The sequence below is a fragment of the Myodes glareolus genome, chromosome 3 (genome assembly GCF_982192425.1).
Source record: "Myodes glareolus chromosome 3, mMyoGla1.1, whole genome shotgun sequence".
NCBI lineage: Eukaryota > Metazoa > Chordata > Mammalia > Rodentia > Cricetidae > Myodes > Myodes glareolus.
Window position 1 is genome coordinate 56,883,994 of NC_142028.1, and position 13,971 is coordinate 56,897,964.

Sequence of the window (13,971 nt, forward strand, 5' to 3'; positions counted from 1 at the left end):
TGCCCTTTGTTGTTCTGGGGTAGATAAGTCTTTTTTTGTGTGTGCTGAGAACTTGGTCTTGGAGGCCCTAAGCCCAAACCAATCCCTTTCACTGATACCACTGTTAATGATAATATAGTCCACGTGTTCAAGGACGGGCTGAGGTGATCTAACCTCAGATAAAAATCAAAGTCTATGAACTAAAGAACACAGAATTAACTTCAGAAAGGAACAGTACAGAAGGAGAGGGGATAGAGGGAAGAGAAGAGGAGGGGAGGGGAAAGGGACAGGGAGAGTGGGGTTGAACAAACAAATTTGCTAATCTGAATGTGCCAAGTTTTCCTCTTGCACCCTGCCCCTTGAGACCTGGCTACACTTCCAGACTTGATCATCACTTTTGATTCATATTAGCTTGGCTGGGCTTTGGTTTCTTTTTTTTTTTTTTTCTTTCAACAGTTTATTGGTTGTAGTACTTGAAATATAAGTTTGTAGTACATGAAATACAAATCAAAATATATCTTGCTATATATCACTTTAATAAGCTTGACAATTCTTTTCAATACAAGATGAGTCAATATAGACACTTATTTCTTTGAAAAAACCGTTGTCTCATTTTGGAGGAAAATGGCTAGTCAAAAAAGTACATGGCACATAGTGTATTTCCTTCAAGGAACATACACTTCAACTTAAAATTTGGTCCACTAAAATACACGACTTCCCCTGTAACAAAAATAAATTAAACTCATAGTTGAAAAAAGAGAAATCTGGCAAAGGTCTCTGCATGAACTTGAGAAACAAGTCAGGATTTGTTTCACCTGTGTAGAACCCACCTAGACAAAACAACTGGCTGCCTGTTTCTGAACTTGTTTGGTTCCACAGCAGGACAGCAGATAGATGGGAGGGTGCTCGAGACTCATAAAAGCCACAGGACCACACACTCCATATTAATCAAGATTTAATGGAGAACAATAAATGACACCAATAGAACAATCCCAGCAGTTTTCCGATGCCTTAAAAGTGGGTGGGAAGCTTAGAACAGGTACTTCAGCAGGAGCGATACAACATGTTCTAAGATTATGGAGGTGAGAACACATGTTCATTAGTTCAAGATGCCTTGTGCACAACACAATAGTTTCCAGGACAGAGAGGACAACAAAACATATAAAGAATAAATCCAAACTGCTTAACTTTCTACAATTCTCTTGAGTAGTAAACCCAGGCCACCCTTGGCCACTTGAACGGGTGTCTTTTCTTCTTTATTCTCAATGTAAATACTTGCTCCTTGGGTCACCAGTAATTTTGCTTCTTCCACTCTCTCCTCATCACAGGCTAAGTGTCCTTGGCTGCTGCCCGGTGCATTGCTGTAGCCTCATAATGGTCCTTAGCATCTGGATCAGCCCCACCTTCTAGTAACATGGCAGCAATCTCATGCCTATTTTTTGAAGCTGCATAATGGAGGGGAGTGCAGCCATTTTGGTTGACAGCATTCACTTGTGCGCCTTTCACCAGAAGGGCTTTTACAATCTCATCCCGGCCAGCAGAAGCAGCAATATGAAGAGGAGACCAGCCTGCGTCGTCTTTATCATTCACTGGCACGCCAAGTCCCAGCAAGAATTCAACAATTTCTGTATGACCAGCGGAGCATGCCCAGTGCAATGCTGTTCTGCTGTCCTGATCGGTCCTAGTAGCTAGAGATTTATCGGCCAAAATGCTCTCCTTCAACTCATCCAGCTTTCCGGTGTAGGCCAGGTTGCAGACCATTACGTTAGACACACTCCCCTCCATTTCGCCTTCCCAGTGGGCTTTGGTTTCTTGCAAACAAATGATCCCTGACTCTAAAACAAGGCATTCTCCTGACCTATGGTCACTAACTTGAACGCATTTTTCTCTCCTTCCTTTGCTCTCTTCCTCGAGACATGTTTAATGAATAGGCGAGGGCTCAGCTATGGATTTCTGGTGGGGAGACAGCTGTCAATCAAAGACACGAAGAAAAATGGTAAAGTAACTGTGGATCTTGTACCGTCTAGGATGCACCAAGAGTAAAGATAGCCGTATCAAAATGCCCGGCTCATGCCATGTGTGGTGGGTGGCACATGCCGTTAATTCCAGCACTTGGAATGCAGAGGCATGTGGAGCTCTGTGAGCCTAAGGCCAACAAAGTCTACATAGTGGCACCTTGTCTCAAAAAGACCAATAAACCCCTGAGATACCCAAGTCATAAATAGTATTAAAGAGAGTTCAGTCTGTGTATATAGAGGGAATTCATGCATTCTTTATCAGAGAGCTGGATCTACCCTTGGGCTCCACAAGATTGGTTTTAGACTGTCTCCATTTTCCAAGCACGCTTGCAGCTCTTGGCCTTCTGAGCTAGGGTTGAGTGACTGTCCAGAGCAAACAAAGCCAGGAAGACACAGAGGCAGAACTTCAACCCTCTGCTGCGCCTCCAAAGGCCCACGTCTTTTGTTTTTCTTCTCTTCCAAACTGTGGCCTCTTCCCAGGCGACAGGAAGTCCGGAAGAACCACACACAGGGCATAACCCTGCAGAAACCTGAAGCAGAAGGCATCCAGGCTGTTCTATTTTAAGGATCATTTCTGCCAAAACAATGTCAGCAGCCAGGAGAACAGACTCCAGTCAGTTCTGCTGTAGCTGCTGCAAGGTGGGTCTATTTACAGCATCATCCCTCTCTCCTGCGGGCAGGTTTGGGGGATTGAGGGATGGCCGAAGTTGGTGAGGCCTGTGAGTGCTCACTTGACTTTAGCACCAGTTTTACACGCAGACCCTGAAATGAACACAGATAGACCCAACACAGAGCTTCTGAGGGTGCCCCTCAGACCGGCTCTATAAATCTCTTCAGAGTTCACAATGACATTACGGGACTTGGCTAAACCGCATACTCCTGGGGGAATCTCATTTTCTTTCCAACTTATCTCACATTACTGACAGAAAGGATAGAAATAACCTCCTCAGAGCTATAAAAACGAATGTCAATAAAAAAAAAAAAAACCCCAAAGCTCCTTCAGCGCCTTGGAAACGGTAACCTTGTTTTCAGACCAGCCTTCCTCCGAGGAGACAAGATCAGAAACCAGCTGGGGTTTGCATTTGGCTTCATAAGACCCACCACAGCGCGAAGCGAAGAGCAGCAAGGGCCTCAGCGGTGCAGCCCGAAAATATCTCCCCGCCCACTGCCGGTGCCTGGAATCCCACCAGGAGATGTGTTCCTGGCTCAAGATGGTGCCTCTCCTGAGGCTATTTCTGGCCTTTACCTAGGCTCAAACCTGAGAGTACAATCCCGCTTCTAAGCCTGTGCCTTCGGAAACCCTGTTTAGTAGAGTGTGTTCCGAGGATCACGGACAGCTCAAGGAGTTTTATCAGAATGAACATCAGCACCCAGCTGGGTGCACAACCCAGTGTGAGGCTCGGGTTACCTACATTTTAAACAAGTATCCATGCTAGGTCTCGGGTACACTAAAACTTGAAGTTCCTTGCTATGTTCACCTATCAGTGTTCCGGAATAAACTATAAATAAATCGTGGATCTATGGGGACAGTGGATATCAAGTATCATTCCTCGGGTGCCATCCACCTTGGTTTTTGAGACAAGGTCTCTCATTGGCCTGGAACTCACCAAGTAGTCTGGGCTGACTGGTCAGTGTTTCCCAGAGCGGGTGAGCCTGTCTCTGTCTCCTCATGCTGGGTTTGAAAGTGTGTGATACCACGCCCTTGCACGGTATTTTAACACGGCTTCTATTTTTACATGGAATTCAGGCCCTCATGCTTGGACATTTTGTTCTGAGTAATATTTTGCTTGGAGTTTGTTCTTCACATTGTAAGACATTAGGTGCCATCCAGCTAGGATTCAGTAGTAACTCTCTTCCCTGGTCTCTAAGCCAGGCCTAGAAATCTAGTACTCAGAAGGGCTGAGGTAGAAAGATCACAACTTCAAGGGGAGTCTGGGCTACATAGCAAGAGTCTGTAAAATAAGACAGGTACCTAAGTTCACACCTATAGTTCAAGGGCTTGGGATGCTGAGCCAAGCATTTTGCTGCAAGTTCAAAGTCATCCTGGCCTTATGGATCTATAGAGTAAGACTCTCTGTCTTTAAAAAACAACAACAGACAATAAAGATGATTCCTTTTTCTCACATGACTCAAAAAGACTAATATGATGGAACTGACATAGAATGTAATTGAGGTTCAGATTTGTCTCTGTCCAGCTGCCCATCTTGAATCCCTTTTCTTCCTTCAGTTGGTTTTCTTGGCAATGACAAAATGGCCACATCTCCTTAGAGCAGTTATTGCTTCAGATAGTACCATCTGGCAGAAAAGAGGTTTTTGGTTCCCTCAGTATCAAGAGAATAAACCATCTCTTAACTAGTTCGACCAGTGTAGGTTATGGGGGGTGAGGTATTAAGGAACTTACTGTTTTGTTTTGGTTTTGGCTTTCGGTTTGGTTTTTGCCGTTGTTTTGCTTGTTTGTTGAAACAGGCTCTCTTCATTTACCTTAGCTGTCCTGGAACTCGCTCTGCAGACCAGGCTGGCCTCAAACTCACAGAGATCCGCCTGCCTCTGCCTCCCAAGTGTTATGATTAAAGGCATGTGTTATTGTTCTTTAAAAAAAATATGATGTAGGGATGTCCCAAACGGCCTGCGAGCCAGGCAGAGGCTGCCACCAGAGCAGTGCAGGTTCCCCGGGCAAGTAGCAGAGTCAGGCGGCTGGATGCAGTGGACGGCAGAGTAAATGGACATAAGGCTATACATAAAGCTAAACAGTTATTACTTAAAGAAGAGGGAGACAGAAAAACATGGAGACAAACATAAAGAGAGACAGAGACACGTGTGCACACGCTGAGAGACGGGGGGGGGGGGTGGGGGGGGACAGAAAAAGAGAGAGTTAAGATGGCAACGAGGGAGATCAGAAGTGACTGGGAGTAGGCGTGGTTAGCTCTTAAAGGGACCAGATCCAAAGGAATAACATGTGTCACCCACGCCCTTCCCAGGAACTAACTTTTAAATTAAGTTTAAACCAGGATCTTGCTATTTTGCCCAATCCAGCCTCCAGTTCATGAGCTCTGGTTCTCTTTGGCCATGTAGAAGGTGGGGCTATAGGCACTAGGCTGTGTAGCCATTCCATTAGGCTAAAGTAAGCCATGCCGAGCTGGGCTTTCTGTTACTTGTAGCCAGAAGCATCTGTTTGGCTGTATCACCCTAAGCTAATATACCTCTGTACCTACATTATTTTGCTCAGACAGCAGGAGTTCAAACTACGGCCCTCGACCCAGCAGCCTCAGCAGCACTGCGGAGCTTGAGAGAAATGCAGTCATTTGAGCTCTTTGCCAGGTGTACTAAATCTGAAGCTATGCTGTCACAAGATGCTCACATGACCGGCATCAGCATTCAGTTTTAGAAGCATAGAGAGGTGTGCCAACAGTGACAATAAGCCAAAGGTAAACGTGGTAGTTTAGCTTCTTCTAATTGGACCAGATGCCTGCTGCATTCTTGGTTGCTTTTCAGCTTCATTTGTGCGGACATTCACCCTTCCATTCCTTTCATCAAATAAATAGATTTTTAGCTCTACGTTTGTAACTAAACGAAATGTATTTTTAACGAACAAAGCCAAAAGGAGGGAGTCTCTACCCTTAATGAGGCCACTGACTGCTTGAGAACATGTAATTATATAAACCAAGATTGGGTTTTCAGGTATGTCCAACCTTTTGACCCTATAACACAGCATGGTCACCTACCAGCTTCAGGCTTGTGAATGGCTTAATCAGGTATCAAAAATTTGCAAAGCAATCATGCAGGCTTCTGATTTTGCATTCACAGCCTTTTGGGACCCAAGTGGCCCACGGGCAGCAGCTAGGACACACCTGAAAGTAAATTCCTGGTAGGCACATGGAACCATGAAGAGATGTTCTTTAGATGATTGGTCTTGTGTGCCCTGGGAAGACCAGCAGGGTCTCAGTGAAGGTTGGGGCAGGTGAAGCGCAGAATGGTCCAGCAGTGGAAAGTGCAGGTACAAGGCCCGTAGACAGAGAGCAGCAGGGCCAACTCCTTGAGTCTCCAGGACAGAGTCTGGAAGGCATGGGGGGAGGGGTGTTCAGCATGGAAAGAGGCAAGGAATAGGCAATGGAGCTCTCAAAACCCCAAGCCAAATGGGACAGAGATATAGCTCGTGCAAGTACAAGGCCTTGTATCCAATTCTCAACCTAAAGGAAATCAAAGAAATGTGTGTGGGTAGTTTTTGTGTGATTTCAAAACTAGCAGAAAGCGATGCATTTAAACACGCCACTGCCATGGCCAGTGCCCGTGACATAGAGCCTCAGCCCGTCTCCTAACACCCTCTGCTGCTGTCTTCTCTCTTCTTACTTGTCCCTGAGCCAAGTAGCCCTGCATGGCTTCGCATGTTCACACTCCACTTGCTATTTGGGGCTGGCAGGCAGAATGGGGCAGTCTGCTCACATTATTTCTTTGCTTTGAGTGTTGAGACAACAGGAATTAGAGACATATGACATCACCACCACATGGCTCAGCACTCCACATTGTATCCTGGCTCAAAGAGACACACAATAAACACACTGGATAATGGCCTAACCCAGGCTCTTTCACTTCAGTGAGGTACAGTTACCTGGTCTGTAAAATCAGATGCTGGCGGTATGTTTTACGGGGGTTGTACTAGTGAAGAGACCATAAGTACATGGCACAGTACTAGGCACAAGCCACATAGTCCCTACGCTGTATATGTACACATGCTATATCATATATATAGCATATGCACACATGTACACGTATACACACACTCTCAAAAGATATCTCTCTCTCTCACACACACACATACACAAACACAGACACAGACACACACACAGACACACACACACACACACACACACAAAGCAGCATTTTCTCACCACCAGCTCCTGTAATCTAAAACAGAGACTCTGGAACATTGTCTAAATAGCTAGGCATGGTACTCACACTGGCAACCCCAGTTCTCAAAAGGAATTTATAGACATCCTGGGCTACAGAGGGAGACCCTGTTGCAAAAACAAACAAACAAACAAACAAAAAGAATCATTTACGTGGCCCATGTACTTATCTGTGAATGTGGGAAACACAAGCCTTGGCGTGCCCCACATTTGGTCATAGAATAGACATGGTGTTGACTGAGAATCAGTTCCTCGATTCTTCCCCCGACCCAAGCATGCACGTGTCATGTATGTATATCCAGGCTGTATGTGTTTCTTCAACAGTAAAGGAGGAAATCAGAAGTGCCATAGGGGTGTGGGGACTTCTACTTGGCTGGAACAGCTCAAGCTTGTGCCCATTTCTCCACGGTGGGAATCATTCCAACTATACACTGGTCCAGTTGATGTCTCAATGCATGATTATTTTATGAGCTTTTGCAGGTGAGTAGAGATTTTTCCTGCTTGACAACTTAATCCCCTAGGGCCATCCCCCAAATCTCTCTGCTTACCCGCAGAACAACAACAAAGCAGCATTTGTCTCCACATTTATCTTTAGAAGAGATGAAAACAGTATTGGTGGGGCTTCAATGAACAGTTGCCGCCAGGCCCTTGTCCTCCCCACTGGAGGTTGGGAATCAGGACCTTTTCAGATTCAAGTGTGAGGAACAGATTTCAAAATAATATGCACAGAGATCACTGATTATACAGCTGGTGTGCTCAGGTCATGTGCTAGCTTCAGGTGAATGCAGGGTCCAATTACATCATCTGGAATCGACTGTCTTTGTCTTTCCATCTTCTCTTCCTCCATAGCATTGACCTCTACCCACTGGTTTTCTACACAGTGAAAAGGGCCACTACTCAGACTTAAGATCTTGAGTCCAGAAGTCTCCAAGAAACAGCTCCAAGTGGCTCAGTAGGTCACACACCTGCTTATTCTTACACCCAGGACCAGAGGGCATGCCGACTAGCCAGGCTCAATCTCATGCTCACCCCATGGGAGAAGAAACAGCCACTGCCGATTCTGTCATACAGATCTGAGGACGTAGAGTTCTCTAGGAAGGGTGAAGGCTAGACCAAGAAAAGAGATGGCCCTCCTGTTTAACAAGACTTAAACTATGGTCCATCTCCAGTACTCTCCTGATAATCATTTCTGTCGGACACAGAATTTATTTCAGTTCTATGAAGAACTAAGAAAAGAAAATAAAGGACAGTAAAATTCTTTTATTTTCTAAATTGTGAAGCCATAGAAGAGTTACAGTCCACTTCAGATAAACATCCTTACAGCTTGGCTGGCGAGAGCCGGTCATCCCCTTTGCTCCCTGGCCTGCTCTACGGCCTGAGGTGACCCTTGGAGATACTAGCCTGGGTTCTATAGGGTTCAGATTAGGTAAAGAAAGCAAGGCCACCGGAACTGATCTCTGCAACTCCTGTCCTCAGTTCTGGCTTTGCTGCAGTCCTGCCAGACTCAGGCTCTATCCTTTATCTTTTACCTTTACGTTTAGTGAGAGCAGCTTCCCACCTGCCCTTCCTTGAGTGATGTATCACATCCTGTTGGCCCATCAGCTCTGGCGGACTCTTCCACAAAACCATTACGCCCATTTCAAAGCTCTAGAGTGTGCATGCCATCTGTCTCCCAGTGGCTAAGATCTTAACCCATGGGGTACCTGGGTTAGTTTTCTCTTTTTCCCTCTTTATCTTACAAATAATATGTATCAGTATGGAAAAATAAGACCTTCAAAAAGAAATAGCATGGACTGGGAATGGAGTTCTTGGTAGAACGTTTCCCGGGGTCTGGTCCCAGTGGGCATAGAAACTAGGTGTGGTAGCACACTGTTCACAGTTGCTGTCCCAGAACTTGATGGAGGAGGTAGGAGGACCAGAAGCTCAGGTCATCATTGTTAGCTACATACTGAGTTTGAGACTAGACTGGGCTAATGGCACTTTGTTTAAAAAAAAAAAAGATAGAAATATATTAACCCCTAGATGATGTAACATTTTGACATATACCATTACAAATTTTATTCTTTGTTTATAAATACACACAGTTTAGGTTTTTTTTTTAAGACAGGGTTTCTCTGTAGCTTTGGAGTCTATCCTGGAACTAGCTCTTGTAGACCAGGCTGGCCTCGGACTCACAGAGATCCACCTGCCTCTGCCTCCTGAGGGATGGGCTTAAAGCCATATGCCACCTCCACCCAGCTACAGTTTAGATTTTTGAAGACAGAGTTAGAATTGTCACTAGCCTTTTAAGTTAGAAGCTGTCTTTTTGTTGAAAGCAGTAATAGGAAGCTGATGTTTTCAAAGCCAACTCCGAGAAATCTTTGTACAATTCTGCTACAAGCATAACCACTTTTTTTCAAAACAATGACAAAATCATCAGTTTTAGAGATCTCTCTGAAACAAATGACCAAACTTTCAAGCCAAGAAAAGTAGATGCGGGGAATGCTGTGGAATTCAACGGGCTTTCAGTGAACTTTGGCTTCCACGGCAGAGAATGAAAACGCAGACAGTATTGAGAACATTGGCTAATGCCCTTCCACCCAGAGGCCTATCGCTAGCTCTAGGGGGAGAGATGGTGTTCTCCCTCAGCACTTCATTTTGAAAGAATTAAACATGTTTCTAAGTCCTGGTGGGTATTTTAAGAAGAGGAAAGCAATGTATTGTGCAGTCTGAGTGAATGCTGGTTTGGCGATGGCTGCCCTCACAGCCAAAGCACACGGGTCCATGGACAACTATCCTTCACTTGACTGAATCCACTCACAGTTTATGCTCACGCTGACTGGTAGTTCACAAGTGCAATGAGTATGAAGGCCACCGAGAAACATGTGGATAGTCATTTAGAATGATCTAAAATAACCAAGTATTTACCTACCAAGAACTGGGAAAGCCTCATGCGAGCTGTCCTGGTTTGAGTGTGAACTGTCCCCTAGAAAGGCCCACACAACATGAAGCACAGTGGCACACAACCTCTACTCCTGATATTGGAGAGGTGAGAACAGATGAATCTCTGTGAATGCTAGGCTGGTCCACTGAGCAAGTTCCAAGACAGTCAGGGCTATATAATGAAACTGTCTCAAACAACAACAAAACAAAAAGACTTACATGTTAAAGGGTTGATTCCTAATGCAGCAGTGCTGAAAGCCAGGACATATGTGGAAAGCACACACAGGGCATGTGGGGTGTACAAGTGTGTGAAGGTCTGAGGTCTTTCTCAATAGCTCTCCATCATCTTTTTTGAGCCAGAGTCTCTTACAGAACCTGTACCTCACCTATTTACCTGGAATGACTGCCACCAAGTTCCAATCCTCCTTCTGGAATTATAAGCATATGTTCCTGTGCCCTAGCTTTTTTTAAAAATGGGGTTCTAGGGAGTTTGAATTCATGTTCTCACACTTAAACTAAAAGTAATTTACTGTGCCATATCTCCAGACCCAGAAGTGAGACTTTTGGAGAGTGATTGGATCATGAGGGCTCTTCTTCCTATAGGCCAATCCATTAATGGATTCATGGATTTATAATTTGCTAGCATTGTTGGGAGGTAGCATGGGCTATTGTTGGAGGTACTGGATCACTGGAGATACGCCTCTGGAAGCAATGTCTTATCCTCAACCCCTGTCTTTACCTACTCCTGACCACAGCAGGGGGTAGTGAGAAAAAATAATAATACAGGACTCTATTTGGAGAGGCTGTGATTAGAGGAAGTCCACTTTAAATCATTTAATGAGAATGCATTGGAGGGCAAGTCTGGTACCAGGAGCTTCAGTAATTTGAACTCAGTAGAGTATATCAAAATCATTGCAGTTGGGAGGGAAAAGTGATGATAAGGAGGAACTGGAGGGGAGGGAGAGGGGAAGAATTTGATCAAAATACATTATATAAAATTTTCAAGTAATACCTTTAAAAAAAAGGAAAATTTTCTCTAGTTTAAAAGGTCATAACTGGATCTTGGGTGAGGACTGGCCGTCCACTGTGGGGTGCCTTGCTGCCTTTCCCAGTCCTTTTTCTCTAGGTGCCCCCTCCATGTTCTGAACTGGATGGAAGCATTTATTCCGTTGGCCTGGATACTGTAGCTAGTAATAATGGGCTAACCCTGGGGTTCTGTTGCCTTTCTGGCTTTCAGAACTAAGGCCATGATTAAGAGGGGTTGTTGGGGGAACATTCATATTCACTCTTAGAGGCGAAATGATTGGACCCAGGCAATATTCCCAGACCATTATTCAGTGAGCAGCTCTGCCCCGCCATGCCCTTGCTAGCCTGCCTCTGGCTTGCCTTGGGCTTTAAGGTAATGACTATGGGTTGAGACCTCTTGAATCCAAATAAATTTAACCTCTTTTAAGTTTGTTTTTGCAGGGTATTTTTTTCCTTCAAAATAAGGACTGTCTAACCCGGAAGCACTGGGAGAGCTCATGCGTTCTGGTGTCTCCCCTCTCCTCCTGTCAGCCGGGCTCGCTGCTCCTCTCCCACCGTTTCTCGCTCTGCTTTGGGAAGTGATGGAAAGTGTGGATTTTTCTCCTTTCGTTAATAGTCTCTGGTCTCGTGGATTCAATTTTCTCAGGCACTGGCATCGATTTTACAGTAACTCCTGCGGGATTTCTTCTGGCGGCCCTCATTTCTCTGACTCAGCCACCACCTTCCCAGGGCTCTGGAAGCGTCCACTGTGATGGAGGCCCTGCTGCTCTCGCCTGGGTTTCTGCAGTTGCAACTAGAATTGTCAGAGCAGATGGGCACTTGATCCTGTCCCCTATATGGTCCTTGTAAACATGGGCTAGAGACAGTCTCACATTGGTTTTTTCAGTTCCCAGAACCTTATGATTATTAGAGTTTTAAATTGCAATGTAGGTCTACTCCAGCTCAGAAACACCTGGGGTGTCTGAGTGACACGCTGATTTCTCTGCACTCTTAGCCTCTCTGTAGTATGAGGGCTGGCTTGTTGGGGTTTCTGTCCTTCCCAGTACCCCAACAGCCGGCAAGCAACAAAGAAAAATTACACACAGGACTCCATAAGGTTATAAACTGATTGGCCCATTAGGTCAGGCTTCTTGTTAACTCTTATAACATATATTACCCCATTATCCTTATCTATGTTAGCCACATGGGCTCAGTACCTTTCTCAGTGTGACAGCTTACATGTTGCCTCTTCGGTGTTCTACACAGGAATGGCTGAGAGAGAGCTTCTGCTTCCAGAATACTCCCAGTCTCTTTGCTCCACCCCTACTTCCTGTCTGGCTTTCCTGCCTATACTGCCTGCCTGGCCAATCAGCGTTTTATTAAAATATGATTGACAGAATACAGATAATTCTCCCGCACCATTTCCCTCTTTTTTTTTTTTTAAACAAAGGAAAATACCCATAATCCATTTGTTGGGAATGTGGGCGTAGTATTTCAGGCTACTTCCTGCTGGTTGGGGGCGCTGATAGTCTTAAGGGGACCTAAAGAAAATTTAGAGTTATAATCAAGTCATGACTGGAGTATCCTGTGAGTCTCGATCATCTCAGGCAGCAGTCTTGGATCAGTTCTGGATGTAGACCTCTGTCATCTGGGCCATCTGTTCCTATCGGAGATTTTTCAGGTGGCCTCCCTTGGTCAAAGGTGATTATTCTTAACTCTGAATAAATCCAGAGTCTCTCGTTTTCTGTGGAAACAAAAGCAAAATCTCTTCTCCAAAGTAACATACCTTTTGACTTCAGTTTTGAAGCCAAGGTATTTTCAAAATTCCTATCTTGGGTTAGTTCAGCAGCATTTATAAACAAAAGTCTTTTAGCAGTTGTTGCTCCTTCCTCAGCAATCAAACAATTTAAAGAGAGCATAAAAGCATACAGTATGAAGATTCTCTGTGCATTTTCCATCTTTATGTGGCTTTATTTTAACCTCTATTTCTTTTATTTTTACTTTTACTTTTTGAGACAGGATCTTTGTATATCTTTGTCCTGGAATAACACTGTAGACCAGGCTGTCTTTGAACTCACAGAGATCCTCCTGTCTCTGCCTCCCCAGTGCTGGGATTAAAGGTGTATGCTACCACACCTTGAACTCACAGAGATCTGTCTCTGCCTCCCAGGCATTGGGATTAAAGGAGTGTACTACCACACCTTGAGGTCACAGAGGTCAATCTACCTCTACCCCTTGAAGTCACAGAGGTCAATACGCCTCTGCCTCCCAGGCCTTGGGATTAAAGGTGTGTACCACCACACCCAACTACTCTCTTTCTTTCCTTTTAACTTTAAGAATTTTAACTTTTAGCCTGCATATACACACTGTAAACCATTTAGAGGTTTTCTTCCTCTTTGAATCTCTCTTTACTGTATGTTTTTCTTTTTCTGACCATATGAGTCTTTAATTTACTAAGCAATATGGAGAGCCGTGGCTTTGACAGCTAGATCCAGCTCATTCCTTAGCATTTCAGCCTCAAGGCTGAGGTACCAGCCAGAGCTGTGTTCACTGCCACAACTCTATGGCGTTTCAAAGTCCTTGCCAGCAAGCAAGCTGCAGCATTCTGCTCACAGACCACACTCAGTCGGACTGCCTGCCTGAAAGAGTCAGAGTTTGCTCTGGCAGGACAGCCCAGAAAGCCGGCATTTTAAAACAGCACAGCTTTTTTCCTGTTACGACTGAAAACCGAAAAGCATGTGTTCAGCTTTTCACCAACAGCATTTAAGTGTTTCGTGGCAGGACCTCTTAATGAGCTGCAAGGTTTTGCAGTTAAGGCTGAGTCAGGAAGCCTCTCTTAGAGGAGAGCCTTGCTTGCCTCTAGCAAGCAAAGTAGACCCGAGAAATTGCTGCTACCAACAAAACATGCTTTACTCTATTCTTTTTCAAGCTTTCTGTGGATTCAGTTATCCACGTCTGGGCGCCATATGTAGTATGAGGGCTGGCTTGTTGGGGTTTCTGTCCTTCCCAGTACCCCAACAGCCGGCAAGCAACAAAGAAAAATTACACACAGGACTCCATAAGGTTATAAACTGATTGGCCCATTAGGTCAGGCTTCTTGTTAACTCTTATAACATATATTACCCCATTATCCTTATCTATGT

General features: G+C 44.8%; 1 pseudogene; it reads right to left on the minus strand.

Moving 5' to 3' along the window:
- Positions 1-496: 496 nt before the first annotated feature.
- LOC148122661 (uncharacterized) lies at positions 497-1,771 on the minus strand (annotated as a pseudogene).
- Positions 1,772-13,971: the final 12,200 nt, after the last annotated feature.